Here is a 16,560-nt window from a genome sequence, read left to right on the forward strand (position 1 = left end):
AGCCCTGACTAATACAGTGGGGATTATCTCCTAAGGCTTCAATTTGCCTCCTTGATCTCACAATCACATGGGTTCTCTTAGCTTTGCCCTAATTTAATTAGGTATAAAGTTCAGCAAGTTATCAACTTCCACCAAACACACACACACACACACACACACGCACACACACTACTGAAATAATTTCACTGAAGATTTAGGAATAAGGGATGTTAAAATGAGAAATGTTTGATGCAAATGTCTACCTTGCTTGCTCTGTTTTTGCTCCAACTTAACACTAACTCTTCCCTCTTTGGCATTCAGTAACATTCCACCAAAATCCAGAACTTACCAGATCTTTCTTAGTCTCTCAAGCACTTTTCTAAATGTGTGAAATTGTAAGCCACCATATTTGTGGCAATTTGTTACAGCAGCCTTAAGAAACTGATACACTTGGGGACAAAACTTTGTAATGAGATCACTTTGGCATTTCAATTACTAAATCTTCTTGGAAGCATTCGTTCATTCAGCTCTAAAAGAGTGAAATATTATAGCAAGATGTCAGTTTATACACGAACATGCATGCACACATTTAAAATGCAAATGATCATAAGTACAAAACATTTCAAGAATTTGAAAGCCTAAAGAAATAGCAGGCAAGCTACCCTAAACCAGATGGCTAACTAATGGATTCAGCAGTTGTCCTATAAGGATATTAAATTCAAATATCAAAAGCTGTAATATCCTGAGTACTGTGACTTGAATATAAAAAATAATTGCTAACAGGGAAAATTTTTGAAAAGCTAACTGGCATCACATGAAGGGTAAGATAATCAAATGACATGGAAAATATCAAACCTTAATTCTACTCAAAATATCTTGTTTCTTATATTTAAAGATGATATGATCATATTCTGCCCTTTGTGATTTTTCCAGCTTCAGTTAACATACATGTTTACTCCTCTGTGAACATACACCAAATATTCCCCACTTATAATTCACATACGCACACTTTAACCATTAGATCAGAATGTTTTTTTCCTCCAAGTGCACTGCTAAATCTGCAGTCTTTTTCTCACTAATCAGAATTACCTATATATATAAAATCATATTTATTTTTATAATTCATTAATTACTTTTTTTAGTCATGCTCTGTGCCAGTAGAACAAATAAAGAGGACTTCCCTGAGCTCTATTTTTGTGGTAAAGATAAAATTGTCAAATAGTTTTTTAATTAAATTAAAATAATGATTTTAAAGAGTTAAGAGAATGTCTATCCAATCTTTCCCATTTTTCATATTTATATTACTGTCCTCTGTAAATTGATTTTCATAATATACTATGCACATTATAAAATCAAATCATGGTTTCTTTGATGAAAGACTAAATTATGTGTAAAATCACTTTAGAATCTATTGTATTGTATCAAATTGTTTGAAAACTGATAAGTCATATATGGACTATATATCAACAATGAATAAAGCAGAATATTAATTTTCCCAGAACAGTCCAATTTTTTACCATTTCTACTAGTTGCTCACTAATTGTTAGTTACATTTACATGTTAGTATACTTTAGTAAACATCCACTCTCTGTAAGGAACTTTCCAACCATTTCTGTCAGAGGAGATCTCAATCTTCACTACTTCTACTTAATGTAACTTCATGTAAGATTAGGAGACAAAGGCAACAAGAAATTAGGAATTGAGTCAATTCTCCCAGCACGTTATTAGCAAGGTCTAAACATGGTTGTAAAATGTAATAAAAATGCTTACACATATTCCCAATATATCATAAACCACTTGAAAACATATTGCCCATTGAATACTCTTTAGGTACACAATATTCAGGTTTTCTTTTTCCCTTAGTAAAAGATGAATGGAGACTTTTTAACAATCTAAACAAATTCATATTTATAAGAGTCCTGTACCAACTATGACACCAGATATATAAGTCTAAATTAATTTTAAATGTTAATATTTGAGTTAAATAACCAGAGACCAAAGAAGATATCCAATCTAAGTAATTTCATTTCTGTAAAATGTTCTCAATTTATTACCAGAAATATTATCCAAAATACCAGATTTCCTCAATCTCTGAATAACTGTAGCTTTGGGGACCTGGCCAGAGGTTGTGACATCCCCAGTGCCTTCCATGCTGATGACTGGCTCTGGGCATCATGGGAATAAGCAGCTTTTCTCAGAGCTCAGCTGGCAACTCTAGTTCAAACACATAGGGCCTTATCTACTTTTGTTTCCATGGAAACCACTAGTACTATAGCTTAGCAACCCAAGAACCAGGTGTAAAACTTCTCAGCTAACCACTGGAAGTATAGACTTTGATGGACAAAATGAGGTTCATGCAGTTATTTAAACATCAATGTCCTGTATAGTGATTAGACCCAAAATTAAATTAGTGTAAGGGTGGCACAAAGCCTCCTTTTCCCTACTGGGGAAGGCTGCCTGTTTGCTCATTACTGTCTGCCCCAGAGAAGGGGCTTTACAACAGCTAAAGAAATAATAGCTATAGTTTTTTATGTGACTATATCTTGCCTTTACATACTACTTTATTCCAGGGAGGCCGAGTAATAGTATAGATCCTTACTTGGGTTCTATGAGTGCTATTATTTGTAAAATTATATAATATCTTGAAAAATAATTTTCCATTTACATTAATATTTCTCAATTTATTTGTCATAATAAAGTCCTTAAACGAATTTTAAGTCCATGGGTATAGACAACCTGACACATAAAAAGGAGGCCAGGAAAATCCACACCTACACCATTGTCACTTCATTGTAAAATTATTTACTGAGCACCTACTATGTGCCCTGTACTATGGTGAGTGCTAAAGATACAGCGAGAGGGAGACATACATGACCCCTGTCTTAACGGGACTTCCAGCCTAGTGTATCCATTTTTTGGGTGACCCAAATCTGCTGATTATTAGACAAAAATTCAGGGAAGCAATCATGTAGGTAGGAAAAGTTGTCTCCACTGGCTGGGCCTGAAAATTATCTAAGGTACTTATCCTTCCATTGAGCCCATAAAACATGCAATCCTTAGCGTAAATAATGCTAGCTGTTATAAAAAATAAACAAACCCTGAAGTCTCAGTTCCCAAATCATCTCACAGTGGGGAGGGTGCCCTAGTCCATGATGACCCTTGGCATCTAGGCTACTTCTATCTTGTGGACCCACCCTTCTGCAGGTCCTTAAAGCGTTTATCCATTCAGTAAGTAAAGAAAGTTGGCGAATTTGATAGACCAGACTTGGAATCTGGACACATGATTTCTGCCCACATCCCACAGGCCAGAACTCACAGACACACTAACTACACAGAGCTCCAGGAAAGAGAGTCCAGCTGTGCGCTCAAAGAGAGGGGAACATCCTCTCCCTTCCCTGACCCACATTGGTTGCAGAGTTCTTTCCATTCCATTAGCTCCCAGGGAAAGAGCAAGAAAGGATGAGAATTTTCATCAGCTAGGCCTGGCAGTGAAACACATGACCCACTCACATCCCATTGGATAGAACTATTTTGTGACCATGTTTACCTGTCAGGGAACCTGCAAGGTTTAATGTAGGTATGTGGCCAGTAGTAGAACACAGGTTGGAGATTACTCATCCATTGAATGCAAGCTTCTTTTCAGTCTTTACTAAGACAAGGAAGAAAAGTGTGCCCTTATTTGTCCACATATAGTCCTTGAGCTGCTCCTATGTGATTGTTCTTTTCAGAGAGTCCTTGACATTCATTTTTTTCTATTTAAATAAGAAATTAGGGAACTCAAAAGGTAAAATCTTGAACAGGCCAGAGTCAGACAGCGAAGCAAAAGCAAATTTTCCAAATACATAGTTCATTTAGTCCATTTGTATTAAGTACTTATGATGCATATAGCGCTATGCTAAGTACTTTGGAGAGAAAAAGAAATAAAGGCCTAATACTTCCCCTCAATGAGCTGTTACTTATTTTTAAGAAATAAAATACTTATATAATAGAAACACATATACATAATTATTATCTAGAGAAATGCATGCAATTGCACATAATGTGGTGCTAGAACCCAAACTCTCCAGGAAGGTTTGCAGACAAGAAGAATTGTACAGAGTATAACACATGCGAGGAATTTTACTGAGTTCAAGCTTGAAAACGGTGGGATGTAGATGAATAGAACAAGAGGGAAGACTTTTAGAGATATTTGGGGTGGAAGATAAGCATGAGCAAAATTTTGTTCTGAGTTAGCAAGGAGACCGATGTGACTGAGATGGAGAGTTGGACCTGGGAGTGGGGCAAGTGGGAAGGCAGATCATGAGACCCCATTGAAGGAGATTCCGAAATCTTAATCAGTTAAAGAACCAAAGTAGGGACTTGAACCAGCCAGAGCCCACCTGTCCAAATGCTTAAGAAACTGCTCTGCCAGCAATGTGTAGAGCACACACAGTGGCAGAGACCAGCAACACTGGCCAATTCAGTGGATCTTTACAGAAACTGAAGAACAAGAGGATATCACTGCTCTTGGGGAAGAATAAGTATGGAGAAAACGTCTCTTGGCCACAGAATCTTATATTTATGAACCAACATATTAAAAAACCTGAAGATGCTACACAGTAAATGCCAAAAACAGTAATTGAGGCTGATGTCCCCTGCATGATGCCCCACTTCTAGTAATCCATGCATTTATTTCCTGTTTACATCTTTCTTGTGAGGAGAAATTACATAACCACCTAAATCAGACCCTATACTCTCCTTTCAAACAATAACTTTTTGGCAAAGAGATTAAGTAAAGCCACAAGCCCACTAAGAAATGCAAGACTATACACATTATCTCATACAAGCAGGCAGTGATGTTTGTAATACACTAAGGAGATATCTTGTCAAAAGAAACAGATATTCTTAGTTGACAGTGGAAATGTTTAACAGAACCTTACAGAATTTTCTCCTCATTTAGCCTATTTAATTAAATTATTTATTTATTTGCTGCCTTTGCTAAAATAAATAAATAAGTAAATAAGACAAGCTTACAGAGTTAAAACAAAACAAGATAAAGTAAAAATATGTGATGGAATCAGGGCAAAAGAATCATAAAATAGAAAAAATAAGATAGCGCCATGGCAATGTTGGTAGTTTTTTTAAAATGTGATAAAACTCTATCCATGGGCTAGAAGTAAATCCAAAATTTGGTTCTGAACTTTCTGCCCAAAGCAAAAGTGCTTACATGATATATACGGTGTTCATAAAGCAAAACATTTTCTCAAAAGGGAAAGAAGCCATTCCTGGATCAGAGGCCCAAAAAAATTTCTCTGAAGGACTCTCAGAAAAGAACTCTTCCATTGCACATAATAGAAAGCAGAACTTAAACTGGCAGACCCAGAAAAGAGAATTTACTGACTAGTGTAACTAAAAATCCAAAGGCTTGATTTATGATTTCAGGCATTGTCAGATTCAGGTGCCCAAGCAATGCTACGGGGACAGTCTTCCTATATCCTAATTCTGCATCCCTTTGTGTGACTTTATTTTCAAGAAGACTACCCCACTTAGAAGCAACAATGACCGCCAGCAGTTCCAGACAGATATTCTTCCAGAGTAGCAATTCCAAGAGGAAAAGAGAGAAATCCCCTGTGCCAACTGATACAGCAGGAGCCCTGGGACTGATTCTGGTTGTTCCAGCTGTGGTCACACACCTACCCTGAACCAGTCACTGTGGCCAAGGTCAGGTCCTTGGGTCTCTTGAAGATGCAGTGGAATCAGTGCTTTCCAGTCCACACAGGCTCAGAGTCAAAACTGGATGGCTCCTTACAGGGATCCTGACCAAGCAAGATCATGATCCCTACCATCCCAGCAACATACTTCCAGAAATTCAGTTAAGTACTTATTTAACAAGGTTGGTTTTTATAGATTACCCCTCATGGATTAATGTTTTCATACCAAAACTCCACAACTGTGTTATGGTCGACAGAGACAGCCAGGCATACACCTCCCTCATGGTATGACTTGGCTGGGTTGTCTATGTCAGATTTCTGGAGTAAACTAGAGTCCACTCAGATGGTTTAAATAAACAAACTTTAAGAAAGAGGCTACTTCCAAAGATGTGAGCAGAAGTAAAGACACATATCGGAGGTACTGGGGCACTCAGAACACAGCAACATTAGGAAGTGGTTAAAATTCCAGGAGCTGAAGGGCCACGATTCTGCAGCAGACCTGTAGTTGGAGCCAGCAGATGAGATCTACAGCTGTGGAGGAAAGTGCCTGCTACAGCCAAGAGGAAGTGGGAGAGAAATCCTGATGTCTCTCTTCTTCTTCTCTTACCCTCTAGTTTCCTGTTCACGCTAGAAGAGTCAGCAAACATGAGTAGGTGATGCTGTCTAGAATGGGGAGCTTCAGACACACAGAAAGAAGGGTAAAAAATGGATGCAGAGGACAAAGAGAATAACCAGCACATTGGTGTCAGTGTATTAGATACCCATTAGGTGGCAGCCCACTTTCTGCCACTGCTCATGCCCATTTATACACATCCCTCCCTGTTCCCAGGTCATGGTTAACTGATCCAAAGATAGAAATACATGGCTCAAGCAAGCAAAAAAACAAACAAACAAACAAACAAACAATTCTCCCTGAATTTCAATCCTCAACAAAAATACTGAGTCTTTATGGTATAAGAACCAAATCATCATACAGAAGTACCCTAGAAAGAAATCTCTTATATTTCTGCAGCTAAAGTCCAATAAGTCTCCCTGTTTCCTGAACTACCTGAAGCTTAGTTTTTTAGTTCATTCTCTAACTGTGTGAGCTACCTGGGTTTTTTTTAAATGAATCCTCCTTTTCATCATTAGCCAGAGTGGTTTTCTTTTGCTTGAAGATAAAAAGCAGTTAATTTAACCACCTGGCAACCACCATTCTACTCTCTGTGTCATGAGTTTGCTTTTTGTTAATTCTACAAATTAGATCATACAGCATTTGTCTTCTCTGACTTATTTCCCTTTGCATGGTATCTTTAAAGTCCAACCATGCTGTTGCAAAATAGGGTTTCCTTATTTTGTACAGCTACATAATATTCCATTATTACTGTCAACTCCTTTATAACTTCTTTATCCATACGTACATTAATGGACAGCAAGGTTGTTTCCTTGTCTTTGTATTTTTCTTATCATTTTTAGTTTACAGTCTATTTTGTCTGCTATAAATACAGCTACCTCAACTTTGTTGTTATTGTTGTTGTTATCATTTGTTTGAAGTCTTTTTCTATCCCTTCATTCTCAGTTTGTGTGTGTTTTTAAAACTCAAGTGCATCTCTTCTAGACAGCATATTTTTGTTTTTTTTATTATTCCTTCAGCTCTTCTATGTCTTTTAATTGAAGAATTTAATATGTTTATATGTAAAATAATTATTGATAAGTAAGGACTTACTGTTGCCATTTTGTTCATTGTTTTCTGGTTGTTTTGTAGAGCCGCTGTTCTTGTCTAGTTTATCATTTCTATCATTTGTCTGTTCTCTGCTTCATTTATTTCTGCTCTAATCTTTATTATTTCATTCCTTCTGCTAACTTTGGGCTCAGCTTATTCTTCTATTTCTAGTTCTTTAAGGTGTAGAGTTAGGTTGTTTATTTGGGATCTTTTCTGCTTCTTAATGTAGCTGTTTATTACTATGAAAGTTCCTCTCAGAAGTGCTTTTGTTGCATCCCACAAGTTTTGGTATGTTGTGTTTTCATTTCCCTGCTCTCAAGAAACTATTTCCCCTTGGATTTCTTCTTTGATGCATTGATTGTTCAGGAGAGTGTTGTTTAATTTCCATGTGTTCATGAGTGTTCCAGTTTTCTTCTTGTTATTTATTTCTACTTTCATGCCATTGAGGTCAGAGAAGATACTTAGCATTTTTTCAATCTTCTTGAATTTACTGACTTGTTTTGTCACCTAACATATGGTCTCTCCTAGGAAATGTTCCTTGTGGGCTTGAGAAGAATGGGTAATCTGCTGTTGTTGGATAGAATACTCTGTATACATCTGTTAGGTCCATTTGGTGAATAGTGTTGTTCAAATCCACTGTTTCCTTATTGATTCTCTGTCTTGATGATCTATCATTTGTTGAGAGTAGGGTATTGAAGTCCCCAGCTATTACTGCCCTCCTCTTGACTAGAGTGTCACCAACCTGCACAGCTTCCAAGAGTTGCCTCCAGCCCTTCCGGTCAGATGGGACCAGAAGACACTATCCATAGTTAGTGGGACTGGGACTTAGTTCCCTGGCCTGGGAAGAGCAGGAAGGGCTCCTCTAGGCTATGTTCATTTTCCCAAATAGCATCTCTGGTTGGGAGGGGCTGGCAACTATCTTCAGGCTTGGCTATGAATTAATCCCCTTGCAGGAATGCACCATGCCAAGTACTGACTTTGCTTTGAGTGTGATCATCATTGCTCGCCTTCTTCTCAACTCAAGCACTACTTGGTTTCATAGCATCCAAGAGCAGTTACCAGCTCTTGGTCAGATGGGGCCAGAAGACACTTTTCACAGCTGGTGAGGCAGTGCTTTGGCTCCTGGCGTGCATGTGGGAAAACCAGGCTCTGGGGTTGGCAAGATCCTCATCTGAGGACCCAAATCAGGCAGACCGGCACTCCACCAACTACCTGACTTGTTTCTGCAGTTGAGCGAAGCCACTGTTCTGGATTAGTATTTGAGCACTGCTAGTATGAACTCCAACTCCCAAGATCTGTGAGCTGGTTTTTGCAAGCCCCACCCCTCTTCTCTATCACAATCAGATTCCCAGTGGCTGAAGCCAACTGGCTAATTCCTCTGCAATCCCTGTGGGGGCAAAATCAGAGTAAGGGCCCCCAAAGTAACCCACAATGCTGGGGGACGATTACCCCCTCTGAGTTCTCTTTTCACAATGAAGAAACTGGAGGCTCAGGAGAGACCTCTGTGTGGTGCTGCACTGGCCCAAGGGAGAGGCAGTGCATCAGAGTGTAGCTGCTTCTCTTACCTTCTAATATGGTCTTTCTTGGCCTCTTAGCTGCAGGGGGGCTTCACTTCACCCACCATGTTCTGGGATTCTCTCAGTGGTATCTGTTCTTGAACAGTTGTTAGATATAGGTGTTCTTCTTAAGAGAGGGATTGAATTCAGGAACAACTTATGTCACCACCCTGGTGATTTCACCCCAATTGAGATTTTGACATACAAGGTTCTGCATTAAGTTTGAGTGTAGAAATTATGTATTGTTAGTTATTATCCAAAACTATGGTCTTTCACAGTCAATGGAGTGACATCTTTGGGTCAAAGTTGAAAATCTTAAAGGAGACAAGTTCCTAAATAAAAGAGCGTTACTTTTCTGAACACAGATGCAAAAATGCTCATCAAAATATTAGCAAATCAAATTTAAAAATATATTTAAAAGATCATACATCATTATCAAGTGGGATTTATTCCAGTGATGCAAGGATGATTCAACATTAGTGTATCAGGGATACACCCACATTAACATAAGGATAAAAATCATATGATTATCTCAATAGATGCAGAAAAAGCATTTGACAGAATTCAACATCCATTTATGATAAAAAGTTTTAACAAAGTGGGTACAGAGGAAACAAACCCCAACATAATAAAGACCATATATGACAAGCCCACGATTAACATCATACTCAACAGAAAGCTGAAATCTTTTCCTCTAAGATCATGAAGAAGACAAGGATGTCCATTCTCCCCATTTTTATTCAAGTCCTAGCCACATCAGTTAGGCAAGAAAAAAAAATAAAGGCATAGAAAATGAAAATGAAGAAGTAAAACTGTCACTATTTATAGATAACATGATAGTATACATAGAAAATCCTGAAGTCTCCACCAAAAAAATTGTTAGAAATGAATTCAGTAAAGTTGCAGTATACAAAGTTAATACATAAAAACTTGTTGCATATCTATACACTAATAATGAGCTACTAGAAAGAGAACTCAAGAAAACAATCCTATTTACAATTGCATCAGAAAGAATACCTAGAAATAAATTTAACCAAGGAGGTGCAGGCCTTGTACACTGAAAACTCTAAGACATTGATGAAAGAAAAAGAAAACACAAACAAATGAAAAAAATATTCCATGCTCATAGACTGGAATAATTAATATTGTTAAAATGTCCATACTACCCAAAGCAATTTACAGATTCAATGTAATCCCTATCAAAATCTGATGACATTTTTCACAAAACTACAAATAATTCTAAAATTTGTATGGAACCACAAAAGACTCCAAATAGCCAAACAATCTTGAGAAGGAACAAAACTGGACATACCATACTCCTTAATTCCAAATACTTAATTCCTTAATATTCAAAGCTATAGTAATCAAAATAGTCTGGTATTGGCATAAAAACAGACAGAGACCAATGGAACAGAATAGAGAGCTCAGAAGTGAACACCCACATATATGGCCAATAATTTACAACAAAGGGGACAAGAATATACAATGAGGAAAGGACAGTCTCAAATAAATGGTGTTGGGAAAACTGGACAGCTATAAGCAAAAGAATGAAACTGGACCACTATCCTATACCATATACAAATATCGACTAGAATGGGTTAAAGACTTGAATGTATACCCTGAAAACTCCTAGAAGAAAGCATAGGTGGTAAATTCCTTGACATCAGTCTTAGCTTTTATATTTTTTAATCTGACTCCAAAGGCAAGAGAAACAAAAGCAAAGATAAAGAAATGGGACTACATCAAACAAAAATATCTGCACAGCAGAGGAAACCATCAGCACAATGAAAAGGCAACCTGCTGAATGGGAGAAGACATTTGCAAATAATATAACCAATAAGAGGTTAACATTCAAAATATATTTTAAAATCTCAAACAACTCAAAAATGGAAAAAAATAATACTAATAATCCAAATAAACTGGGCCGAGGATCTGAATAGACATTTTTCCAAAGAAGACAGACAGATGGCCAACAAGCACATTAAAAAGATGCACATCATTAATCATCAGGGAAAAGCAAATCAAACCGCAATTTCACCTTACACCTGTCAGAGTGGTTATTATCAAAGAAAAAAGAAATAATGAGCATTATCAGCAAGGATGCAGAGAAATGGGAAACCTTGTTAGTGGGAATGTAAATTGGTGCAGTCATGGAAAACCCAGTGTGGAGGTTCCTTTAAAAATTAAAAATAAAGCTACCATATGACCCAGCAATTCCACTATTGGGTATCCACCTGAAGAAAATGAAAACATTAATTAAAAAAGATATATGCACCCCAAAGTTCATTGCAGCTTTACTTACAACAAAATATGGAAACTTAAGTGCACACTGATGGATGAGAGGATAAAGAAGACATGAATACAATGGAATACTAATCAGCCATTTAAAAAAAATGAAATTTCACCATTTGCAACAACATGGATGGACCTCAAGGTCATCATGACAAGTGAAGTAAGTCAGACAGAGAAAGACAAATACCACATGATATCACTTATATGTGGAATCTAAAAAACAAAACAAAGAAAATCAAACCAAACCCAGACTCACAAAGATCAGAATAATGGTTGCCAGAGGGAAGGATGGTGGGTGGGGACAAAATGGGTGAAATGGATTAAGAGGTAAAAACTTCCAGTTAAAAATAAATAAGTCATGGGGATATCATGTAATGTACAGGTATTGTACAGCAAGGGGAATACAGTCAATACCATTGTACTAACTTTTAAGGTGACAGATGGTAACTAGACTTGTTGAGGTGATCATCTGCTATATACAGAATTGTCAGATCACAATGCTGTATACCTGAAACTAATATAATATTGTATGTCAACTATACCTCAAATAATGATAAATAAATTAAAAAAGAGCATTACTTTCAAAATGATATCATGCAAAGGAAGACCACTGCAAACGATAAAATTCATCTCAAAAAGCTATTTTGAGTCAGTACTAACAAAGGTGAAAAACAAATCAAACTCACAATAATTTCATTCTGAAATCATTCAAAAACTGTTATATTCAACCTTTCCAAGTCATTTGCAAATGGTTCTTAGACAGTAACTTCAGTTCTTATTTTATTGTTTGCTTGTTTGGTTATGTCCTTAGTGAAATGGCCAAAGCTGATAATTAGCTCTTTGCCATTTGCATCCTTTTTCTACACCATTTTCATCTGACCTCTCATTCACTAGACACTGTATGACACTGAGCTAAATGGCAGTGGGATAAGTGGGAAAAGGAAGACTCTCTGGCTTCATGGAGATTATAATCTAACACTTATTAAAGCCGGTCATGAGGGAATGTGAAGATAAATTTTATTGGTAAGATTATCTTTTAGCCTACTGGAACACAGGAAAGTGGGTGGATAAATGTGGACTTAGGAGAGTAGAGGTCTTCTGGGGATAACCTGAGATCAATTTTGATCCCCACATTGGAATCCAGAACCATTCCAACTCAAGAGAATTGACTGGCACAGAGCTTCCAAACAACCCCCTCCTAGCATTCCATCCATCCTCTACTTGTCATATCCACAACTCTCAGATACAATAATTGTTCGCCAACTAAATGAGATCCTCTGGGAACATCTGCAAGAGAATCTCCAATGCTGACCTTGCTGAATCTTCTATGGTTGATGATGGCTTTGTTCAGCCTTTAAAAAAACAAAAAGCTCTAAGCAACTTTAGAGTTTACCATCCTCTTAATTTACACTATTGTCCCCTGTATCATCTCAACACCCACAACATCACACCTCAAAGTAATCTTGTCAGTGCCTTGAAGCCACACATGACCAACAATCCTCCTATTACTCATGCCACAGGGAAAAACACCTGACACAACTCCTCAAGGCAGGCTATGTATGGTGAAATCTTGATGGTGACCAGATGGTTTTTGAATGCTGACACAGCTCCCACACAGTTCCCAGATGCCAGCAGCAGACAGCATTCCCAATGGACTCTGAGTACTTCCAGATGTGAACTCCACACCTGTCAGATGACTCACCATTCTCTTTCCTTCCTAATGCCGCCTTCTTCCCTTTCCCTTCACCCAGCCAGGGAGATTCTTTCAAGTCCCAGAGGTTAAAAGCTTTGCTTTTACTCATTTATATTATAGTCTAGCTCAGAACTGTCCAATTGCAGCCATTATAGAAATGATCTGTAACTCTGAGCTATACATATAGCAGCCTACTACCTATGTCTGGCTATTGAGCACTTACAATGTACAAATGAGGAACTGGCTTTTCATTTTATGTAATTTTAATTTACTTAAATTTAAATAGCTATGTGGCTATGGGCTACAGGCTACCTACCACATTGTACAGGATAGGTCTAGCTTTTGACATTCAAAACCTACAAGATGATTTATTGTATTTGATTTTCCTTCTGATTCCTTCTGATTTCCTTTTGATAGCCCTAAGGAAACAAACTTGAAATGACATAACTGAATAATGGGAAAAATGAGGATATTAAATAATATTTCAAAACTATAATTTCATCACATTTATCCATTGTATCCTGGCAAATAAAAGTTACTATAATCCTGGTTATGGTTTGTTATCTGTCCCTGGCATCTAAGGTTGACTTGATAAGTCTCCACAGGGGCAACCTTCTGGCCTCTCTCATGTGTCACTCCTACTTTCCAGGAGGGTCTCTCATGGTAGAAATAAAAGACTTATTAGAATCAAAGGCAGAGAGGGTTAAACATCACGCCCATGACACAAGCCATCTTTCCCATGCATGTTCCAGGTAGGTGTTTGAACCCTAGTGATGTTGTGGAGTCTCAGTGGCCTGGTCTACTACTTCCCAACTCTGGAGAGCTTAGAAGGTGCTGACTGCATGCCCTCAAGAGTGGTGCCAAAGGAACACCAACAACAGTTTAACAGGAAAAGGCCTGTAAAGGATGAAGTGATTGTCACGGACCATGAGCAAGGGCCAAGTAGGTTAACAGGGGCCTTGGTGGACACAAATGCAAACAGACTATGGCTGAGGACCAGAGGTCTCTCTTCCTTCCAGCTCCTTGGCATCATGCAAGGCCCCCCAAAATATGATGGAACCAGAGAAAAAAGGAGACGTTCCAACAGGTTGTAATTAAGTAATTACCCCAACAGTTTTAGTTATAGAAAAATGAGTGCACATTTATTCCTCATCTAAGTCTGGACTGCTATGATGATGATGATGATATTGACATCATTAATGTGGAATAGATACACGGACATTCCCCCAAAAGTGCCCAGTGAAGATGGACCCAAAAAACTAGGCCACATTTGCAATAACCCAGTTCCTCTTCATAAGCACCTATTAGACTACATTACTATACCTAGTCCCTGCTATAGCCAGGAATTTCTAATGTTCTCCAGTGAAGAAAGGTAAATTCAACTTTCACTGGAAGTCAACAATGCACAATACTTAGAATTTTACTTTACTTGATGGAAGGGGAAGCAAATACTTTTTTAAAACCAAGTTTGAATAAGTTTTGGTCTGTTTAAATAGAGATACAATCTATGCTTCCTATTGTTCATGTTGCCTCCTCAGTTAAAGCATCCAGGAAGTTGCCTCTAACATCCATCATTTTCTCTTTGTCTACCTGCTCTTGCTATTGTGACAAAGTAGACCAGAGGAAAATTCAAGAAATTAGTGGAGTTTGTCTTCAATCCTCCCTACAGGGCATATGCTAGGACACAGCACAGCTCATCTAGGCCTGGCACCAACTCCCAGCCCATTGTGGCTTGAGGAATGTAATATAGCCTAGCTGATTAGCATGTCACTCTACCCAGGTGGTACACATGCAGGATCCTCTGTGCCCACTGCCTTAATCGTGAACAATGGCTCAGAGGATAGAAATACTAAGTACACCAGAAGGATACAGGATGCTTCAGAAGCTCAGTGTAGACAAAAGACTTGGACAAGAAGTCAAAACACTAATCTGACACAACAACCAACTCATTGGCCAACTGTACACCAATCACTTGACATACTTGACCTTCTGTAACTCAGTTTCCTCATTCTTGAAGTGCTAGATAAACTCTAAGACTACTCCTTCCAGCGAAAAAGCTGGGTGATTCTAATTTCAGCTGTATAAACATGTGCCTATATGAGAGTAAATTAAAATAATATACTTCAGTAATATCCTGTGCCATTTCTAATATTTGTGCAATCAAAGAGCTTATTAAACCACAATAATAGTTTGGCACTAGTGCAGAAATAGGCAAACAAAATAGAACAGAAAGCATAGAAATAGACTCCAGAATATAAGCTAAAAGCTAAACACTATTTAATCACTCCACATGTGCCAGATATTACACTTCATATATTATTATTACTCTATTTATCACTTAATCCCTACAACATGATAATTGATGTAAGAGGGTGATTTATTGAGAAAGGACTGTCTGCCTTGTTATTTGTTTTCTCTCTTTGCTTTATATCTGTTGGTAAAAAAAAAATCAAAGGGACTTTTTTCCCCTTTTTCCATCAGGAGAGTTAGCAGGACCTGTACTACAAAATTCTGGTCAGAGGGAGGGGAGGATTAAAGATGGTGGCATGAGAGGTGAGACCAAGGCTTCCTCATAAAACTGCATATAATATGAAAATATAATTAATACAACTAATCCTGAAAGAGCAACAGGAAAGAGGGCTGCACCAAACTGCATACAACTGGAGAAAATAATAAACCTCAAGGAACAGGGTAACATACCAAAGCCATGGCCCAGCGGGACCCAAGCATGGCCCCACCCCAGCTCACCGGCAGGAGGAAGAGAAATGGAGCAGGGAGAGACTGGAGGCCTGGGACTGCTGAACACCTAACTCTGGAGATCTGCTGTAGGAGCACAAACCTACATTTCATGTTGCTTGCTTGGTACTCTCATGATTAAGGGGTTGGGAAGCTAAGGCAGGCAGAACTCCTAGAGAGACTGAGATTCCAGCTGCTTGAGGAAGCAAGGTTCCATATCCAACTGCTCTGGGACAAAAGAAAAGCGGACAGTCTGAGAGAATTTCTAACAGCAAGAGGGCTGCTAAAGGGGCAAGGATTGCACAGAGCTTATTATTCAGGAAAAAGGACAGGTAGACAAAATTGTCTGGGTGCACTCTGCCCAGCAGGTGGGGGGATTTCACAATCTTCAGGTGCTCTAGCTGCCTAGCTGGCCACACAGCTCCTAGGACCCTTTCCATGATACACAGCCTACAGCGCCTTTCTCCTGGCCAGCCCCATGTGGCTCGCAAACCAGCAAACTCTACCCTGGCATTAGGACAGGCCGAGGGAAGACCTGTCTACAGCAACAACAAATGCAAAGCAGAGAGACTTCTACCTGTGTGCTTGTCCCACTGGTTCTGGCAGTGGAGACAGGTATAGCAGCCAGGAAGCAGGAACAGCTCTTTCTTCCCCCCAGGCACCAATACCACTGCCCTGGGAACCCCAACATTGCTTCAGGGGCTGAGTACCACCAGAGAGTAGAGCTTCTGGGCACTAGAGAGTGCCATATACAAATACAAAAATGCCAAAGGAACCTGGTTCAAAGTAAAATTATGAATACAACTCCTGAGAAAGATTTAAATGACCTCAACCTCATGAATCCTCCTGAAAGGGATTTCAAAATAAAAATCATTAACATGCTCATGGAGGCACAGAAAAATATTCAAGAAC

The sequence above is a fragment of the Manis pentadactyla genome, chromosome 3 (assembly GCF_030020395.1).
Source record: "Manis pentadactyla isolate mManPen7 chromosome 3, mManPen7.hap1, whole genome shotgun sequence".
In the NCBI taxonomy this organism is placed as follows: domain Eukaryota; kingdom Metazoa; phylum Chordata; class Mammalia; order Pholidota; family Manidae; genus Manis; species Manis pentadactyla.